Below are 19,794 nucleotides of genomic sequence, written 5' to 3'. Positions count from 1 at the left end.
CAGACAGAACATTCAAATAGTGGGAACCTGCTCTCCAGCCTGGTCACCAGATGACAGACACCAGTTGGAATGAGAGAATGAAAACAGCTATTGTGGCAGTAGCCTGCAATGCATCCTACAACAGCAGATTCTGACTGGTGTCACTTCTACTGTGAAAGGTAACAAAACCTGACAAAGAAAAATGTGGGCTTTTTTTCTACTTGCAATGGTCACAGCAGCCCAAGTGGCAGTATGATGTATAAGAGACACAGCCAAAGAGTGAAAGCAAATATCCTTGGCCCCGGAAAGGCCCTTTCCAGCTAGGCCAAGGCAGACTTTCTTGTGGACTGGCAGCAGTACGCATAGAGCTCTATTGGCTGTAAAAGGCTTATTGATCCTGCTGAAGCTTTCTGCAAGTTATTAAATCTCACTCAAGAGATCCAGACAAGACTTATTACAATCCATTCACAGGTGACTGCAACATAGGACTGCACCTTCACACCAGGGGGAAGTTGTCTTTTCAGTGCCTAGAAAACAACCTTCTTATTCTAACCTCATATCCAGACATCACAGGAGAGTCTTCAAAGGAGATGCCTCCCCAGCATTCCCTTCACAGGCCATGACAGATTAATCCAGGGGCTTATTTTGTATATACTAATATTTTGGGACACAGAGAGAGGCTGTGAGGGGTTCAGCAGAAATGGGATATTTTCTCTTGGAAGTATGCCCTATAGTGCCAACTGGAAAGGGTCTGAACATTAAGTCAAGAGTGAGTTGAATCAAATGTTTTTCTTTATGGGCAGGAAAAGCTTCCCATAACTGCAAACTATTGAGCTCTCATTCATTCCAATTCCAGGATTCTTAGCCTCCTCAGCCAAGAAAAACAACCTAATAGGAAGTCTAACCTCATGACTCTATTCTTCTTGTGAGTTTTAGGCAAAATCTGTAAGAGAGATATATGTGTGAATTATAATAAATATTAGTATATAACACTGGTGATCCATTTGCTCTCATTTAGGTATGTTCTGAAGTTAGTATCTCTAGCTTTCTTTCAGCTACTTGTTCACAAATGTTGACTACAGAACCCAGCACATATTACTGTGCTAGAGACAGAGCAGGAGTGTGAGACGGACAGAGGAGAACACACAGATTAACTGAACATGGTCTCTGCACTTGAGAAACCAACTGACTATAGGAGGAGAAACATATGTAAACATATAATATCATAGGTGCTTGAATACAGGAGCTAAGGAAACTCAAAGAGAACATCTGAGACTGGGTTTTGAACACAAGGCAGGAGAATAAGCCTAGAGTCCTATTTCTAAATTTTAATTCTAAATTCTTGCAGGGGTCAAAACACACAGATTGTATCTGTAATTCTTCTAACTCCTAGAATTACAAGATAAACCCAATACAAGAGGGGCTGGTGTCTGTAGATCACGGCTGGGAACAGCTCAGGGTTCTGTGTGGTTTACAAGTCCTATGGGGGTGGGTGGATTGTGGAATGTTTGTTTACACATGGCTGATGGGGAAAGGCTAAGCAAGAGCCATCAGGAACTCAGCTCTAAAAGACCAGGAATGGCCATTAGGAACGTCCATGAAAATAAATGTCTGGCAGGGAGATACCTGTTTTTCCAAGGAATCAAAGAAGTCAACCAACAGATCATTTTTACCTTCTAACCATACATTAATTCCAGCTTTGACAAAAGCAAAGAAACATGGGAAAATGGTTTAATTTATTTACATGAAACTTAAAGTATCAATCAACATCTTGAAAATGAAAGAGAAGTTCTCTTTCTGATTCAATGCAAGGCTTAAATAGTTATTCTAGATTCATACACCTAGGGGACCACAGTAGTTCATAATGCTTGAGAAAGTATCCAGCAGAGAATTGGGAGCCATGGATAATTTTTTAAAATTATTAACCTATAATCATGTAAGTCAAGTATTAGTTTTCTTATATCAGACATGGGGAATGCCAGTCCGCAAGTCCTCTTTAAGGGCAACTGCTTCTTCATCCCTGCTGAAAGTCACAGTTGGCCATGTTGAGTACCACAGTATTTCAATCACCCCATCAGAGCTGATTTAACCAGGTGTAGGCATCTGACTGAAAGACAGCCAATCAATTGGATGACCGATGACCTGTTTTGTGGTCTGGAATGAAAAAAAGAGTTCTATCCAATCATATTAAACCACTTTCAGGAATGTTAACTAATAAATATTAAGAGAATGAGGCAGTTAAGAGTAAAGTCAAAGTTGAAAGGATGCATAAAAAGAGAGGCTTCATGAGGTAGCCTTTGGGGCATAGGCACTCATGGAAAAGCCAAATAATAGAATGATTCTCAGAGAGCAGCAGAGATCTCAGCAGAGACACTAACTGGCCCACTGGATAGAGAAAGCTGTTGGTCCATTCCAAGGTACATGTATCCTCATAATAAACTCCCTTTCTCTTAACATGCTTTTCACAAATTTCTGTTTCTTGAAACCAAAAGAAGTACAATTTTCATTTTACAAGTGAAGAAACTGAGACTCAATGTAATTAAATAACCAGTTGAGTGGTAGAACTAGGACTGACACCTGTATGTGGCTCAAGATGAAAAATTAGTGTGAAAACATGAATAATCTGACTAATGTCTCTTGCAGATTTATGACTAAATGTTTTTTTCTTTCTTTTATTTGGGGTTCCCATGATAATATAACATTGTTTATGTACTTAAATTTTTTTCATTTTAATTTTTAATTGTATTTCCTTTAGTGCTTTATAATTATTAATAATACATTATTATTTAACCATTAAAATTCTGGGTTTTTTCAATGATAATTTTGGAGAAAAATCAAGCACATTGGTAGAAAGAGTAGTCTAAAATGTTCCAAATTTATATTTGAGTTTTGGGTAACTTTTCTCATACTTTCCTGCTTTTAAATTGTAATTATATATAAATATACATATATATCACATAATTATGCTCATATTTTAATTTTACAAGGACATGTCTCTATACCTCACAAAATGCATACATTTTGATTAATGTACTATTTATATACACTCTTCTAGAATACTGCCATATTGTTCAGTATGTAAATATGTGTCCATTATATAACTAGTAAAATAGTGAAAAATAAAACAACCCAGGGGTTGATTACCTAGTTGAACATATGTATTCCAAATATTGTTCAGACATTAAAAATTCACCAGCAATACATCATCCTACTCAAAGCCGTGTTTCGTATTTGTTACAAGAGCACAAGAAGCCATAACTAATGTGCATTCTACAGTCCAATACATCATTGGCTAAATGACAATGGAAGAATTTGCTGAAGTATTAGGGAAAAGGGAATTCACCAGAATCCAAAACTCCATTTCTATTACACTGGTCTCGTCTCCTAACTTCAAGACTATTCAGAATTAGGGACAGGCTGACATCTTCTGAAGTATTTATCTATACACAGTAAAACAAAGGGGTGAATAAAATCCTTGAACTCTTAAGAGACATGTTAGGAAAGCACACACACACATATATAATTTACTTCTAAATTAGAACTATAATGCCTACTTCTTCCAGCAGGGTTGTGAATTTATATGTAACAAGCTCTTGAACTATACTTATTGATAGACAATAATTACCTCCAAGTTGAGTTCTTGGATGTCTTTATCTCCAAGGAAGGGGCTAATATATATTACAAGTGCTTCTTCTCCAAGGCTTTTTGATACACAGTATGAGGTTATGTCATACAATATTAGAAAAGGAAAGACTGTTGGAGGTGTTTAATCTAGCAAATGGGAAATCAAAGCCCAAAGAGATAAAACAACTTTCCCAGAGTCACAGAGTGTCAGTGTCAAAGCCACCACCAGTCTCCAGATCACTCTTTTTAGTCCAGACTTTACTGCTCCTCCAGTTATTCTCATGATATCCTCATTGGTTTTACTGGTTTGGTTTGTTTTGTTTTCCATTCTAAAACAGCAAGAACAAAGACCAGGGAAGGAAGTAACATCTGTACTAGCATTTGAGGTGTGGCCTATTGCCTTCACTTAACTCTATATAGAAAAGCAGTTTCATTCTCAGTGAAAGTCCACAGTAATCAGTGGCAAAGTTAACTGACCTCTAAATCTCAAATTTTACCTTTCTCCTAATATTCAAGGTGAAACACTGATTTAAGTGAAGTTCCAAGCTATAAAGGAAAACTAGCCCTCTAAGATAGAACACATTAAAAGTCTCCAGAATAAAACAGTGTGGTAGTGGCACTTCAACTGACAAAATGAACAATAAAACAGAATACGAAGTCCAGAACAGATGCAAGTACATGCAGTAATTTTGAATATGATAATGGTAGCATCTCAAGGCACTGAGGCAGAGATCTACTTTTTAATAAATGTTGATGAGGAAAACTGGATAGCTTCTGGAAAAGGGTAAAATTCAATCCATACCTCAGACTATACCCAAAAATAAACTCAAAATAGGTCATAGATAAAAATGTAAAAACTGCAATCATATATGTTCCACTATTAACCTGATTATTCTTGGAACTACGTTGCCTAGAATCCCCTTCCTTGTATGATATGATTTCAGGCCAAAAAAAGGAACTTGTAAGAAATTGGGAGGTGGAAGTAGCTAATACTTTGAAAGTCTTAATGGTCTAATATGATCATGAAGAGATAGAGAGGTGCCTGGTATATTCAAGCTTGTCTTCCTCCTCGCTCCACATCCAGGTTTTCTTCTTATCTGCTGGCCTTGCTGACCAACAGCAGTCTGAGGTCCATCCCCAGATACTTGCCAGTAGTTACAAAGAGGCAACAGCTTCCCACAGGCCCCTCCATGAACTCTCCCTTCACAACCCGACTTCAACAGCTGGACATGCTCAGCTTCCTGGATTCCTCTGCAAGCTCCAACTTGTCCACCTGTGCCAGTGCTTAAGGAAGGCAGAGTAGGGACTTTCTCACTGATCCTCCAACACCCATTTCTGGGCCTTCATTTCCTTAGCTATTCCCACATTTGTATAAGGTCTAATTTCTACATAAAATCCCTACCCCCTAACATGGGAGTGGATTTGCTTGCATGACTGGTATAACTATTAGTCTTGAAAGTGGAGCTCCAAGGTAAGAGAACAAAAAGGAATCTAGAGTTGGTTCCCTAATCTGATTATACTTAAAGGTACTAGTGACCCTGTTGCCCGTGTTAAATAGAATGCTGACAGTGTATTGCATATAGTAGCACAACCGATTATAAAAGTATTACCTGTAGTCACCTGAACTCAAGTGCCAATAAAGGACAACACTGGATAACCAAGAAACTGCTGCCATATAAACGAAAACAGATTATCAAGGCTGTAGACTTGGTAGGTTGCTTAAGTATGGTAAAAAACTTGAAGAAAGAAAATTATGAGCTTAGCACTTCAAATTCCCAGCCCAGAAAGTTTCTATGACTGTCCTGAAAGAAGCCCTATTTTCAGAACCGAGATTTTAGATTATTGAAAACTAATTACGGCAATGACTATGAAGAAACGGGACCCTAAAACAAACAGGGAAGACATATGGGCATATTCTGATGGAACTGAGGACCTCAGACTCCCAACGGTTAGTCTTCCTCTGCCTGACAACATATAACGAATAGCCTCTCCTGAAGCAACTACCTTGAAGATGCTAATCCTCCTTGAGATCTTATTCCACTCCCATCACCTCTCACTGCTACTAGACTAAGATTTCTCAATGTGGTACCACTGACATTCTGGGCCGAGTAACTGTTTGTTGTATGCAAATGCACTGTGGAATGTTTAGCAACATCTCTGGCTTCTATCCACTAGATTCTGGTAGCATCCACTCCAAGTTGTAACAACCAAAAAAAATGTCTCCAGACATGGCCAAATGTCTCCATGGGGGCAAAACTGCCTCCAGCTGAAAACAATACAGTCAAATAACTAGTCTTAAGTCCTGGTAGCTCCAGGGGGTCAGGTACAAAAGTGCAACTTGTGAAGAGGAGCCAAATTCCAGTAGAATTTCAAGATTTTACAATTCCTATCAGCAGAAACCTGAAGACTGAGGACTACCTATAAGAACTGATCTTAATGGTGTTAAGGTCAATTAAAGGGATATAGTAATGCAGGACAAATTTACTCACAAAAGTTCAGAAAGCTCAAGCAACTGGGAGTGGCTCTACCAATCTGGATGACTGACTAAATCCTGGAACTTTCATCTCTACTTTGTCCCCCACCCCTACACCTGCCTTCTTCTGGATCAAGTGATCAGTTTTTAGGATTTCATTTTCTCTCTTCTATTAGCTTAGTTTTCTCTCATGTTCTGTCTCACTCTCTCCCGTTCCTATACCCAACTCTCGCCCCCCCTTTCTCTTTGCGGTTGCTCTCACAGCTCTCTTCAACTGGGATTCTACGACAGAATTACGCCCTAATGCCCTGAGGCATCCACTGTATGTAATGTTTTAACTCTTCTCCTATGCTTAGCAGAATGGTCCTAATTACATTCCATTCTTAGGAGAATTGAGACAACAGTTACTGGATTTTCTGTGTTCTGTGGTTGACATGAGGAACTCCAGTTGAGAAAGCCTGCTAGGGTTTACAGTATACATCTTTCACTTATTACAGTCTACCTTTAAATGAACACTGCTTCATGTATAATGTAAGAACTTTACAATATACTTTCATTTCCCCATGTTGTTCTTTGAGCTATTATTGTAATACATTTTATTTCAACATGTTATAAGCCGCACAATACACTGCTATTATTTCTGCTTTACACAAGTCAATTATCTTTTAAATAAAAGGGAAACATGGGGGGAAAGTTATTTACATTTATCTACATATTTGCATTTTTAAGCTCTCTTCTTTCTGTAGATATACGTCTCTCTCGTATTATTTTCCTTCACCTGAACAAGTTCCTTTAACATTTCTCTAGTGAAAGTCTGTTGGCAACAACTTTTCTCAGCTTTTGTTTGCCTGAAAATGTCTTTATTTCATCTTCATTTTTGTAGTATATTATTGCTACATACAGAATTCTAGGGTGACACTTTTATTTTTCTAACACTTCAAAGATGTCATTCTATTGGGGATTTTTGGCTTTTATTGCTTTTGATGAGAAGTCAGCAATCATTCTTATCTTTGGTCCCCTGTATGTAATACGTTTTTTCTCTGGCTGCCCTTCATTCTTTATAATGTTTTCGCCAAAAGTTTGGTTATGCTGTGCCTTGGTGTGGTTTACTTTATGTTTATCCTGCATGAATGGGATTCATTGAGCTTCTTGGTTGTATAATTTTCATACCATTCAGAAATTCCTTGGCAATTATTTCTTCAATATTTGTATTCCCTATTCTAGGAATTCAGTTATACGTATGATAGACCATTTGACATGCCCAATAGTCCACCGAGGCTCTATTCATTTTCCTTGGCCATTTTTCCTTTTCTTCAGTTTGGATGGGTTCTGTTGTTCCAATTTTAGGTTCTTTTATCTTCTCTTCAGCTGTGTCTAATTTGTTATTAAGTCCATCCAGTAATTCTTATTTTCAATATTGTATTTTTCCAACCTGGAAGTTTCGTTTGGTTCTTTCTGATACCTTCCATTTCTCTCTTCATTATATCAAATTACTTCATTATTTCTTTTAAATCCTTGAACATAATTATAATACCTGTTTTAAAGTACTTGTCTGTTAATTCCATCACCTGTATCACTTACTTGCAGATCAGTTTATTTCAAGACTTCTTTTTCAGTGTGTTAGGGTTCAGCAAAGCCTTTACCAGGGATATTTAGTCCTACCCCTAGTTTTTCTGTAGGGTCCTACTAAATGCCCGGGATGCTCAAGAAAGTTTTTCCAGTCTAGCCGTTCTGGTAGTTGTTCAATCTATCCCACAAATAGTTGTGTTTTTCCCCCGTAGTTATTTTTGTTTGGCTTTATGGAAACCAACCTTATGCAAATTGAGCTTAGTATTCATCTAAAGACTCAATGGATCCACATGTCCCCTTGATTTCTGGAGATCTTTCTCTTTGTCACCCCTTGCAGGTAGACAGGCCATTCAACAAATATTTATTGAGCACTTATTACAATACTGGCAGTTACAGGCGCTAGAGATACAAAATGTATGGCATAAATAGAACTCTTTGCCCACATGGAGCTTATATTCTAGAAATGAGAAAAATAAAGAAACTAATATACATATTTATTTTTCAGAATCAAAGATGTCATTGATTGTTAGACACCTCCCAATTTCAGAGATGTTAAAATGTGAAATATATAATGTGTCAAGAAGCAGTAAATATGGCAATAAGTTAGATAGCTTTAAGTTCTGAGGGGAAGTAAAGCAGGGAAGGCAGACAGGCAGGATTGGAGTAGGTTTGTGTAAAAGCCTGAAGGAGGGAAGAGTGAGCTAAGTGGGTATCTGGGAGAAGAGTGAAGGGAAAGCATGAATGCTCTAGAGAGGACCAGCACTGATTTACAATGCAGGATGCGTTCACCAGGATGATGTGGATTCCACTCAGAGAAAACTCTTCCAACCACCACATTTACAGTTACCCTTTGTCGTCTTTCAACTATAGGGGGAAGATTTTACCGAGAAAGAAGTTATCTTGATTTTCTAATCAAAAGGTAGGCAAAAAAGGATTCAATTATAGGCAGGGAAAAGACTCAGCATAAACACACGATTACATCTAAATCAGTGAACATATAATATAGATAAGTGCAACTGAATGACTTAATTGATTGCAAAAGAGACTGTTCTCTTGCTATTAGGGTATAAAGGCAAATGAAAATCTTTAAAATCTTCCAAAGAGAAACCCAAAGCTCTACATTTTCTTTTCCCCAAGTACTGAATACATGCTCTGAATTCTCAGCACCTCTGCTTCCAGGGGCTCTTAATACATTATTCAATGTTTTAACTCATGACAAATTACATCTAAATTTCTTCACTCGTGTTCATTTATGGGACATTTTTATCTTGTCACTTTTTTTTCATGTACCATGCAAGCAAGAAGAGAACATCCAGCACAACATACCCTTCAGAAATAAGCTAATGGCACAATTTGGTGTCAATTTCACAGCTCAGTGAAGTGAAAGTGATCTAGCTGGCTGTCCACACACACCTAGGAGGAGGTCTACTGAGAATGCCCAGCCTGATGTTGCTTGTGTCATGCCTACAAGCAAGATAAGTTCAAGTGGGGACATTATGTATTAAGAGAGAAAGCAGTTATCATTCAGATGCCCTTAGAGCTCGCTAGAACAGAATGCTGAAAGAGAAAGCAGGCCAGACCTTCACTTTTATGTTGTGGAAAGTTGTTTTTCTGAGGCCATGCTTACATTCACAAATGGCAGGGAACAGTAGCTTCCCTTTGGGGTTTTGATAATGTTTAGAAGCAAAAATTTTCTTTAACAGATGTACGAGAACTGAATAGCTATTTTAACAGTTTTCCATGATTCACGATGGGGGGGGATCATTAACTTCAACTATATTTAATACAAAACCAAAATGCAGTAGGAAGATTATGTATCTCCTATTAATCAGAATTACAGTAATACAAATACCATTGTTTACTAGCACATAGTAGTGACTCTGTTTCATCCTTAGGCCACTTCTGTAAAGTAGAGAACTACATATTAATGATTTTCCCTGTTTTTATAGATAAGGAAGTGAATCGGGGGTGATACAGTTAATGATACAGTCAGAACTTAAACCTTGTCTTTTAGGAGATAAGATCAAACCGGAGGGTCTTTTCTGGGCTTTAAACATTCTGTGCTTCTTTGAGAAGCTAATCTTGCCACCGTTCATATAATACCATGTAAATTGCTACTTACTTGTTTCATGTGTCAGTATTTTATATCCCACATAGACTCCAGCATAGTTGCACATGGTAATGATCACAGTGATCAAGTACTTAGCACTTTATGTGTATAAATTATCTCATTGAATCTTCACACCAACCTAATAACACAGGAACCATCCCCATTTTCAAATGAGAAAACTGAGGCTCAAAGGGGTTAAGGCACCAGATAATCACAATCTCCTAAGTGGTGAAGTTCAGCTTTCACCCCCAGGTCTCAGACTTCAAAGCTCCTATTTTTCTCATTGCGCTAATGTGGCCTCTTTAAGAAATGACAAGGAGGAGAAAGACCAAGTATGGCAAACTAGTAAAAATAATAAGATAGAATAAAAGGTGGGGATTGTGCTACACTTCAATGGAAACAGTTCTTAAACTGTTCTACACACATCCCAGCACCTGGTTAGGAAGAAAATGCATTTCTTGAAAGTAAACAGCATGCAATCACACACTGAAGCAGTGAGAAATTTTATGAGAACTCTGGCTGAGGACAAGATCTGTCTGACCCTGGGCAGCTATGCCAAATAAAACAGGGAAATGTTTAAGATCATCAAGATACCAGGCACTCTTTCTAAGATGCTATTTTTCTCCAAAGTGTAACCAACAGATGATGTGGCTACTAGCTGCCTGCAAGGACCACCAGAGACAACACTCAATCATGTTTCTAATGACAACACTCACATAGGAAAACAGATTGTACAGTTTGTATATCTGGGCTCTTCAATCATGGAAAACTGAGGGAGTCACACTGTCGGCCAGTTCTTCAGTATGAACTTTCTCATGGTGTGGGTGTGTAAGGCACTGGGATAAGGAATATAATGAGAATCATATGTGACTGTGTCTGAGTGAAGCGCAGAGTTGCTTACAAGGCAGTTCAACTCAGTTCAAGAATCAGTAGTGGTTGCCTCCTCACTGCTCAAAGCACTGGGCTGGGCACCTGAGGCTGCTCACACCATGAGACAGAAACATTGTTTCAATACACTGAGAGAAGAGCTACCTGTGACAGATGACTTATCCCCATTCTCTGAGCACTTAGAGGGAAATGCCAAACCCAGACTGGGGGAAGAGAAATATGCTGGAGGAGGTAATATCTGACCTAGGTCTTATAAAATGAGATGCTTTACTTTGACAAAGAAGGCAGAGAAAGGCCTTGTCAACAAAATGAACAAAGAAGTAGAGGTCAAGAGAAGGCCAGAGTTTATATAATATATGTGCAGAGCGAATAGCAGTTCAGCTTTCTACAGGTAATAGAAGGGGATGAGGCTGCAGACAACACAGAACTCAGTCTTGAATGATTTTGACTCTCTTAAGTCACTGAAAGGTTTAAGGAAGGTAAACCTATAGTCAGATTTGCATTTTAAATACATTCCACTCTATAAGCAGCTAGTTAAATGCTTCTTCTTTGCATATGAACTTGTGAGTTGTTAAGAAATAACACCATTGTATGATAAGCATTCTAAAAAGAACTAAGTCACACTGTTTTGCTGCTTGCTTATAGCAGGGCCTGAGCACCAGTCAGTATCAGTAAGTGGCCTATGATAAATGACCCATTCAACTCTGCAGTAAGGCTGGGGACAGAGAGGGGTCTGAAGTGTCCCTAATGGAAACAGCATGTGTTCCTGTATTTGTATTCACTGAACACACCACATGTGGTGCCCACACATGGCTGAAAACTCCAGGAAACCTTAGAGCCCCCATCTATCTCCCTGACAGTTCTCACTGTAGCCAGCTTGGAAACCAGAGGCCAGGCTCGGGGTTGAATTTACTTTAATCTCTACTACTTTCTCATACTTTTATATGGCATGGAAAAATGAGAGTTAATTCCAAAGGTGCTCTTACATTAAGGGGGAGGTCAGAATTTAAAACAGAACACAATTCTCAACACTGACAACTATAAAAATATTGTGAAGGTAACCCATATATTCCTTATTATATGCACTAACCAAGTAAATAGGTAATTTTTTATTTTTCAGTTCAAAAGTGATCCCACTTTTCTGGTTGCAGCTCTGCCCTTCATAATACACACCCACTGAAGCCACACTGGAGTTTGCTTTCCATTGATGTTTACTTAGGGAGAGAGAAAAGATCCTACCCAAAGTGCCTTGTAAACCTATAAAGCTTCTAACTCATTTGGGGCCAAGAATAAAAGTCCACACTTTTATTTCAAATCATAGTTCTCTTGTAAGTTTGTTTACTAACTCTTTTCATGAAGGCTTGATAATTCACTAGTCTAGCTTCTCCATGTTTCCACAGCGTAAGAAAAAACTAAAACTTAAAGCAGTATGGGGTATGTGGGAAAGGGAGAAATGCAGAACTATGCAAATGGTTTACTTTTACACCAATTTCACCATGTGAGTAAATACTTCCTTCTAATCACAAATACTGCACATGTTAATTAATAGGTAGGATTTATAAGACTAACATTAATTCCTTAATCCCCCAAATCCTTCAATTCATGCTGCATCATATAGTTCTTTATATAGCCTAATTATTTATTCCCGGAAGAAAAACACAATTAGAAGACAAACCAAGTACCATAACTGGTGAAGGCAGAATAACACAGAGGTTGAGCGCACAGCTTGTGAAATGAGACAAACCCAGGTTTCAAATCCCAACTCCACCACTTGGGAGCCCTAACCCTGAGTTTTCTCATTTGCAAAATGAAGACAAGAACAGTATCTGCCCCACTGGGCAGCTGTGAGAATTAAATAAGTGAATGCATAGAAAGTTTTTACTTCAGTATCTGGCACACAGAAAATGCTCAAAATATGTAAGCTCTAATTATCTTTATTATCATTACTTCCCATAGGTTAGCAAGGTGACTCACTATCCCTGCAGATTGTAGGAGAAGGTAGAACAAAATCTGCCACAAGTAATTAAAAAAAATACCATCTTTAAAATTAATTTTGAATTATACAAGTAGTACATGAAGACATTCTCCTTTGCCAGAGAAAATTTAAGTAAATTCTTACTTGGAGTCAGAAGGCTGAATGAGATAATGTCTTACAATCTCTAGCAGCTCTAGGAACTGATGAATTTCCCAAGGACAAGGGCAAAAGGGCAGCACCTCCACCAGGACTTGTAATGCAACTGGGATTCAGCCAAGCTTCACTTCACCCTGCGGCAGGGTTGCATGCCCTCCATGGCCGCTTTGAGTTCTCACGGAGACTGGCAGGCCCTTAATGGTAAACACATTGTCCAGCAAAATTAGAGGATGGATGTGTTTCCAGCTCAGGAAACATAATAAAAATTCTTTATCTATTTTACTGAAAACTCAGTTCTGAGACATTACCTCAGAGGTCAGGCCTGAAGACCAGCCACTCACTCGCTATTTCATGCTGAGACCAATTCACTATCCTCAGAGCAGCATCTTTGTGGTTTGACTCCTCTTGTTGTGATTAAAAGGAGGACTCTGAGCCACTTAAATAAAGCACTTCAATTAACACTCAACTAAGAAGTTAATTCTACACATAAGAGAGGTGTCTAATGTAAGTAAACGGCAAATCATGTTCCTGGAAGACAAGTCGTGGAGATTCATAAACCATTTTCAATATTTCAAAAGCCTCTAGGAAACTATAAACTGTGCAGTCTAACTAAATGTCACATTTCTTTGCTGCGCCTGGAATTCTATCAGCACAGTACAGTCACAATGATTATTCGTACTGACCATTTCAGTGTGAGGTTTTTCTTTTTAATGTCCTAAAGGACGTAAACAGAAAAGATTATTCAGACATTCTTCAGTTCATTTATCCATTTGTTATATTTCAAAATTCAAAAACTCTATTCACTCTTAAGATTTCAAGTTTAGTTTTTTTATTATTCTCTTTATACTATCACTTTTAAAAAGAGACTATTCTGCCCTGGCCAGGCGGTTAGGTTGGTTGGAGCGTCATCCTGTACACCAAAAGGTTGCAGGTTCAACTCCCAGCCAGGGCACATACTTGTTTCAGAAGGCAAATGACCGATGCTGCTCTCTCACTTCAATGTTTCTCTCTCTCTCTTTTCCTCACCCTCTCTCTCTCTAAACTCAACAAGCATGTCCTCGGGTGAGGATTAAAAAAGAGAGAGAGAGAGAGAGAGAGACACTATTCTAATGTTAACTAAAACTCACTTAAATGCTTTAAAATACATTAAGAAATTTAATATATTCAGTTCTCTTTAAATTCTCTAGTTAACTGATTGATAAACAAGCACTTTCAAAAAATATAGATAATTCTTATAAATAAATGTTCCAACATGATGATTCTTGGGCTCTATAAAATATTCCAATATTGTTTACAAACTTAGAGTTCTAACTCAAAATCATGTCTAATTAATTACTCAATTACATATATTAAGAATCGCAAGGCTGGCTCATTAATTTAATAGGCCAAATTCTCTTAAACTTTAGAAGTACATATTCCCTAACATAAAAATATTAATACTTGAATTTGAATCATTAATATATTTTAATACATAGTTCTAAAAGATAGCCACTAAGGAAATAATTTTATGTCATCCCAAACAATATTGAGGATAAACTTTTAAAGCAACGGGGTAGCAGCAGGCGGGTAACTTAATTTGGTGAGGCAGCATAGCAACTGAAAGACTGGCTGGGATATAAGCCTACCAACGTAAGTACTGGAATTATTCTCACAACCTGACGGCAAGGTGGGCTCCTTTGTGTAGTTCACATGTAACAAACTACAGAAGCTAAAGAAGGAAGTAGTGAATTAGCCCAGGGCCCATGACTTATGTTAAATCATTATTTAATTTTCAAGTCATCATCTATGTGACTATGCCCTTGACAGGAAATTGGACTCTGGGTATCATAAGGCCATATCTGACTCAATGGTCACAGTTCATTGGGTAAAAGGCCCCCCAATTTTTTCCCCGAAGAATAAAATGCTTGCCCTCACCTGGCTGGGCATGGCTCAGTAGTTGAGCATCGACCTAGGATCCAGGAGATCGAGGTTCGATTCCCAGTCAGTGCATATGCCCGGGTTGCAGGCTCAATCCCCAGTCGGGGGCGTGCAGGAGGCAGCCGATCAACGACACTCTCATCATTGATGTTTCTCTTTCTCTCCCTCTCCCTTCCTCTCTCTGAAATCAATAAAGATATTTTAAAAAAAAAAAAAATGCTTGCCCTCTATACTCTTTCTTAGTCCCTCCTATCTTCCACCTTCATTAGCAGAAACTAAACATATTTTATAAACAAACTACAGTTGAAATTAGTGCCTTAAAGTTGTGGAGGTTACTTAGCAATACCCCTATAACTGGTCTCTCAGACAGAGCTGTGCCCTACTTTTCGTGATAATTTGTTCTAAAAAACGTGAACAAAGGCTGAATGTTCACAGGTCAAACAATGGAATTTCAGGTTAAGGAAAGTTCTTGTTCTATAATTACATCCAAGCTGTTGGATACAGTCTTCAAAGATATATGTTCAGCATTTTACACATGTTCATTAGTCTTATCATTTCCCTTCATTTATCAGAAGTCTAACAATCTCATTGAGCTAAAGAGGTACTACTTTGGGCAGGGCCAAGCACTTTCCATCTTTATCTCAACTGTATTAGTTTATGAAACCTACATATCTTTTTTGCTAGTATTAGCACTTTTATATTTAAATTTTCTACTTTTTTACAAAATTAAAAAATGCAATATAGAACTAATTGCATAAACTCACAACAATGATGCAATAAGAGAAGATATTTGCAGTGTCTACTACTGGCAAGTGACTTGAACTCTAGAGCATAAGAGGAATGCCTGCAAATCAACACGACAGCAACCCCAACAACAACAAAGAATGGCTAACAATTTATAGAAGAGGGAACTCGAAGGCTAACAAGAATATATTTTAATACATAGTTCTAAAAGATGTCTCAAATTCATCAGTAGTAAAAGAAATACAAATTAAAAAAACAAAAAAGCATGTTACACTTCTTAGACCAACAAAAATTAAAATGATGACAAATGCTAAGTGTATTGATGAAGATGTGGGAAGTGGGAACACACATATGGAAGTACAGATTGATACATCCACCCCAGAGAAGAATCTCGCAGTTTTGGGTTCAATCAACTATTATATATCTTATGAACTTCCACTTCCACCCCTCAGTATATATTCTAAAGAAATTCTCATACAGGCCCAGACGGGAATAAATACAAAGGTCATAGAAGCACTGCTGTGCTGGTGGGAAGCTGAAGGCATTACTGTCCCCCATTATTGTCCATTATTGGGGGGAGTCGATTGGTAAAATGTGGTCAAAGAATTTGTTAAAAGAAATTTCCCTATTTACCCATCTGCCTTTCTCTCTACACTGTGAGCTCTTCAAAGGCAAGGATTGAATCTTGTACATATTTGTATTGAAATCATTATACACTGTCTGTAGACCATAATAGGTATACATTAAATATTTAATGCATGAGTAAAAATAAATTTAATAAAACTTTTAAGGTTTAAAAACAGTGTATACAAAGTCTGAGAATACAATTTTAACTTCTACAAACTGAAAGAACAATTTGACAGTAATGGTGGCAATTTAACATTCTGTGTGTTTTTCAGTTTGATTCACAGTCTTAGAGATAACAAAGCAATTGATGTTAGTTCAGAAATACTTAGGTATGTCACAAAACTATGAGAAATGGCTGCATCTCTAAAATATAAGACAAATGCTAGAAAAATCTAGTCCAGACTATTATAGATATCCTCTGATCAAATCACATTTCTAAGAAAAAAATGTGTTGCATGTTCAATGGATGGAGCATCAAATATGAAAAGACAGCTCAATGGGTTTGCATCATGATTTTTTTTAAAAAAGAATCAGCTAGCCACCTTTATGTATGATGTCTAGAATCCACTAAGAGCAGTTATAATGGAAATGTCAGGTGAAGCTACTTCACTATTTGCCTTTAAAAGTGTTCTGCTGCATTTAAAGACACTTAGATATTTGGCATTAAAAACTGTAGTGACAGGGTCACATGATTTCTCTCAGAGGAAATCTCAAGGAAAGGGGAAAAGGGCAGAAGGAGACACTGTCTGGCAGTAGAGAAAGAAAGTCAGTTTTTAGCCCCAAACCCTCTACTCCTGAGGTTTTCCTCTAATCACAACAAATCAACTGTCAATGCATTTATCAGCAAAATGTCTTACCACAATGCTGGTATGTTCAGTTAATGCTGTGTTCTCTTGGATGAATTCTTCAGAGAAAAAACAAGAACAGATGTGGAAGACATAATAATTTATTAGGAATAGTATAGCTGTGCTTTGTTTAGAGCAATAATGTCCTAAAGCGTAATCTCATGGGACATAAACATACCTCTAAACAATTCTCTTTTCATGAGGTAGAAGTGGAAAACTAGTAGTGGTGATTTTGTATTATAACATTTTGCATTACAGGGGTCAAATTATGGACTAATTCTCCAGAATACTACTTTATCCATTCTTTTTAGCCAAGGAAACACAACTGGTGTATTTTACCCATGTGGAAAACAATTCAGTTAAAAGTTTTTCTCTTATTTCTTTTTGATAAATATGTAATAGGAATCCCAACAAGCCAGACAGCTAAAAGATAAAACTCTATTTCTTTGGGCCAAGAACTAGAATTATTATTATAGTACTGAGTCTCCAACCTCGCCTTCTATTGTTTTTTGAAAAACAAAAAAGGAATTCATTTTTAACATGATGGATTTGGAAAATAAAAAGTGAAATTATCAAAATCCTGAAACCAAATGAACAAGCTTTGCAAGAACACACACAACAGAACACTTCTTCTCCGAGGGAACATCAAATGGTGGATGGCACAGGTTCTGTGGGAGGACATAAAGGTCAAGTCCCTGGAGGAGACCTCTTTTCCCTGCCCATCAAGGAATCTGAATTGACATTTTCCTGGGGGCATCCCTCAAGGACAAGGTTTTGAAGATTATGCCCACGCAAAAGCAGACCGATGCTGGCCAGAGGACCCAGTTCAAGGCATTTATCGCTATGGGGACTACAATAGACATGTTGGTCTGGGTGTTAAGTGCTCCAAGGAAGTTGGCCATCATCCTGGCCAAGCTCTCTGTTGTGCCTGTGGGGTGAGGCTACTGGGGGAACAAGATCAACAAGCCCCTTGCAAGGTAACTGGCCACTGTGGCGCTGTGCTGGTGGGCCTCATCCCTGAACCCAGGGGCACTGGCATCATCTCAGCCCCTGTGCCCAAGAAGCTGCTGCTGATGGCAGTATCAACACCTGCTATACCTCAGGCAGGGGCTGCACTGCCTCCCTAAGCAACCTCACCAAGGCCACCTTTGATGCCATCTCTAAGATGTACAGCTATCTTACCCCCAATCTCTGGAAAGAGACCATGTGTACCAAGTCTCCCTATCAGGAATTCACTGACCATCTTGTGTAAAGACCCACTCCAGAGTTTCTGTGCAGAGGACCCAGGCTCCAGCTGTGGCCACCACATAATTTTATACAAGAAAAATAAAGTGAATTAAGCCTGTTTTTTAAAAAATAAAAAACCAGGACAACAATAAAATCTGTCACTGGGGAAACAGCATCCCCCAAATAAAACTGTTCCTTGTACAATGTGTTTGGCATAAATTGGTGTCCTGCAAATATATGCTTAAAGAATGACAGGCCAGTGTTTTTTAAACTCAGGACTAAATCAGCTCTAGATTAAGGGTTCACTGTCAGGCCACACCAGAGGGCTGCCCTTGTTCTTTCATGTGACACTGGCTGTAATTACAGGAGAGTGTAGCACAGTAAGATGAGCAATATCACCTACTCTTATTTCAGAAGCATCAGTCCTATTTTCCCCCTGCTTCCCCTTCTCACCCTTGGTCCAGGAAAGGAAAATGTCACCATATTTCACTGTATAAGATCATAACAAGACTCTTTCCTCATACAGGAACTTCCTAGAGAGGATTCCCCTGCTCTGCTTGTGCCTCTGCTCTCCTCCACTGGGGATGGAGGTGATAAAAATCTGTACCTTCTTCCAAGTCTCAGGAATGTCACCCTAATTTAGACTTTTGATTTCTCTCAAGGACAATTAGCTCATTTAACAGTTATTTAGTATCTACTATGTGTAAAGCAGTATTCTAGATGCTAGGGGTACGACAGAGAACAAAATACACCAAAAAAATCTGTTGTCATTGAACAACACTCCAGTAGGAGGAAACACAGTAAAAAAATTAAATAAGGCAATGACGGAGTTAGTATACTAGAAGAAAAAGAGCAGGGAGGGGGAGAAGAAATATTGGCAACTGGATAATCCAAGCAGGCCTCACTGAGAAGGTCCAGTGTGCCTGGAGCAGGGTAGGGAGTCACAAGAAAGGAGGTTAGAGAGTCAGGAGCTCAAACCTCGAAGGGTCTTGGAGGCCACTGTAAGAAGCCTGGAATTGTCTTTGTCCATGAGCCTTTCTTCTTTTTCTTTGCTTAATCCCTTCACTCTTCTCACTCAGCCCCCAAGTCCCTCCCCTCTGACAGCTGACAGTTCTCTATATCCATGAGTCTATGGTGATTGCCAGAGGGAGGTGGGTGTGGGGGGAGGTAGAAGAAGGTAAAGGGGAAATAAATGATGATGAAAGACTTGACTTGGGGTGGTAAACACTGAATACAACATACAGATGATGTATTGTGTAGAACTGTATACTTGAAACCTGTATAACTTTATTAACCAATGTCATCCCAATAAATTCAATAAAATAATAATAAATAAACAAAAATTTTAAAAAGGATCCAGGCTTTTATTCTGTGTGAGATGGGAACCTATTTCCATGGTTCTGAACAGCAAAGAGGTATACTCTGTGTTACTACTTTAACTGGATCCTTCTGATAGATGTTTATAGGTGCTCCACAGAAAAAGAACTCAAATAAATCTGAGTCACTCTCCCTACTTAACTAACACTCCTCACTTAATCCCTTTATGATTAACACAGTATCTCAGCACATTTAAAGCTCTGAGAACTCCTATAGAAAGAAGCCTACTAAGTTTACTTTTTAAACTCTGGATATCATACACTAACTGTGCCCATAAAACCCT

General features: G+C 38.3%; 1 protein-coding gene and 1 pseudogene across 7 annotated transcripts in view; one reads left to right on the top strand and one right to left on the bottom strand.

Annotated features, from left to right (window-relative positions):
* TTC28 (tetratricopeptide repeat domain 28) overlaps positions 1-19,794 on the bottom strand; it is a 463,914-nt gene that overhangs the window by 192,292 nt on the left and 251,828 nt on the right. The window lies entirely within an intron of this gene.
* LOC308549733 (small ribosomal subunit protein uS5 pseudogene) lies at positions 17,564-18,218 on the top strand (annotated as a pseudogene). The gene has a single exon. The product of its transcript is annotated as a small ribosomal subunit protein uS5 pseudogene (transcript).

The sequence above is a fragment of the Miniopterus schreibersii genome, assembly GCF_964146895.1.
Source record: "Miniopterus schreibersii genome assembly, chromosome: 20".
NCBI lineage: Eukaryota > Metazoa > Chordata > Mammalia > Chiroptera > Miniopteridae > Miniopterus > Miniopterus schreibersii.
This window is presented reverse-complemented; position numbering and strand designations above follow the sequence as displayed.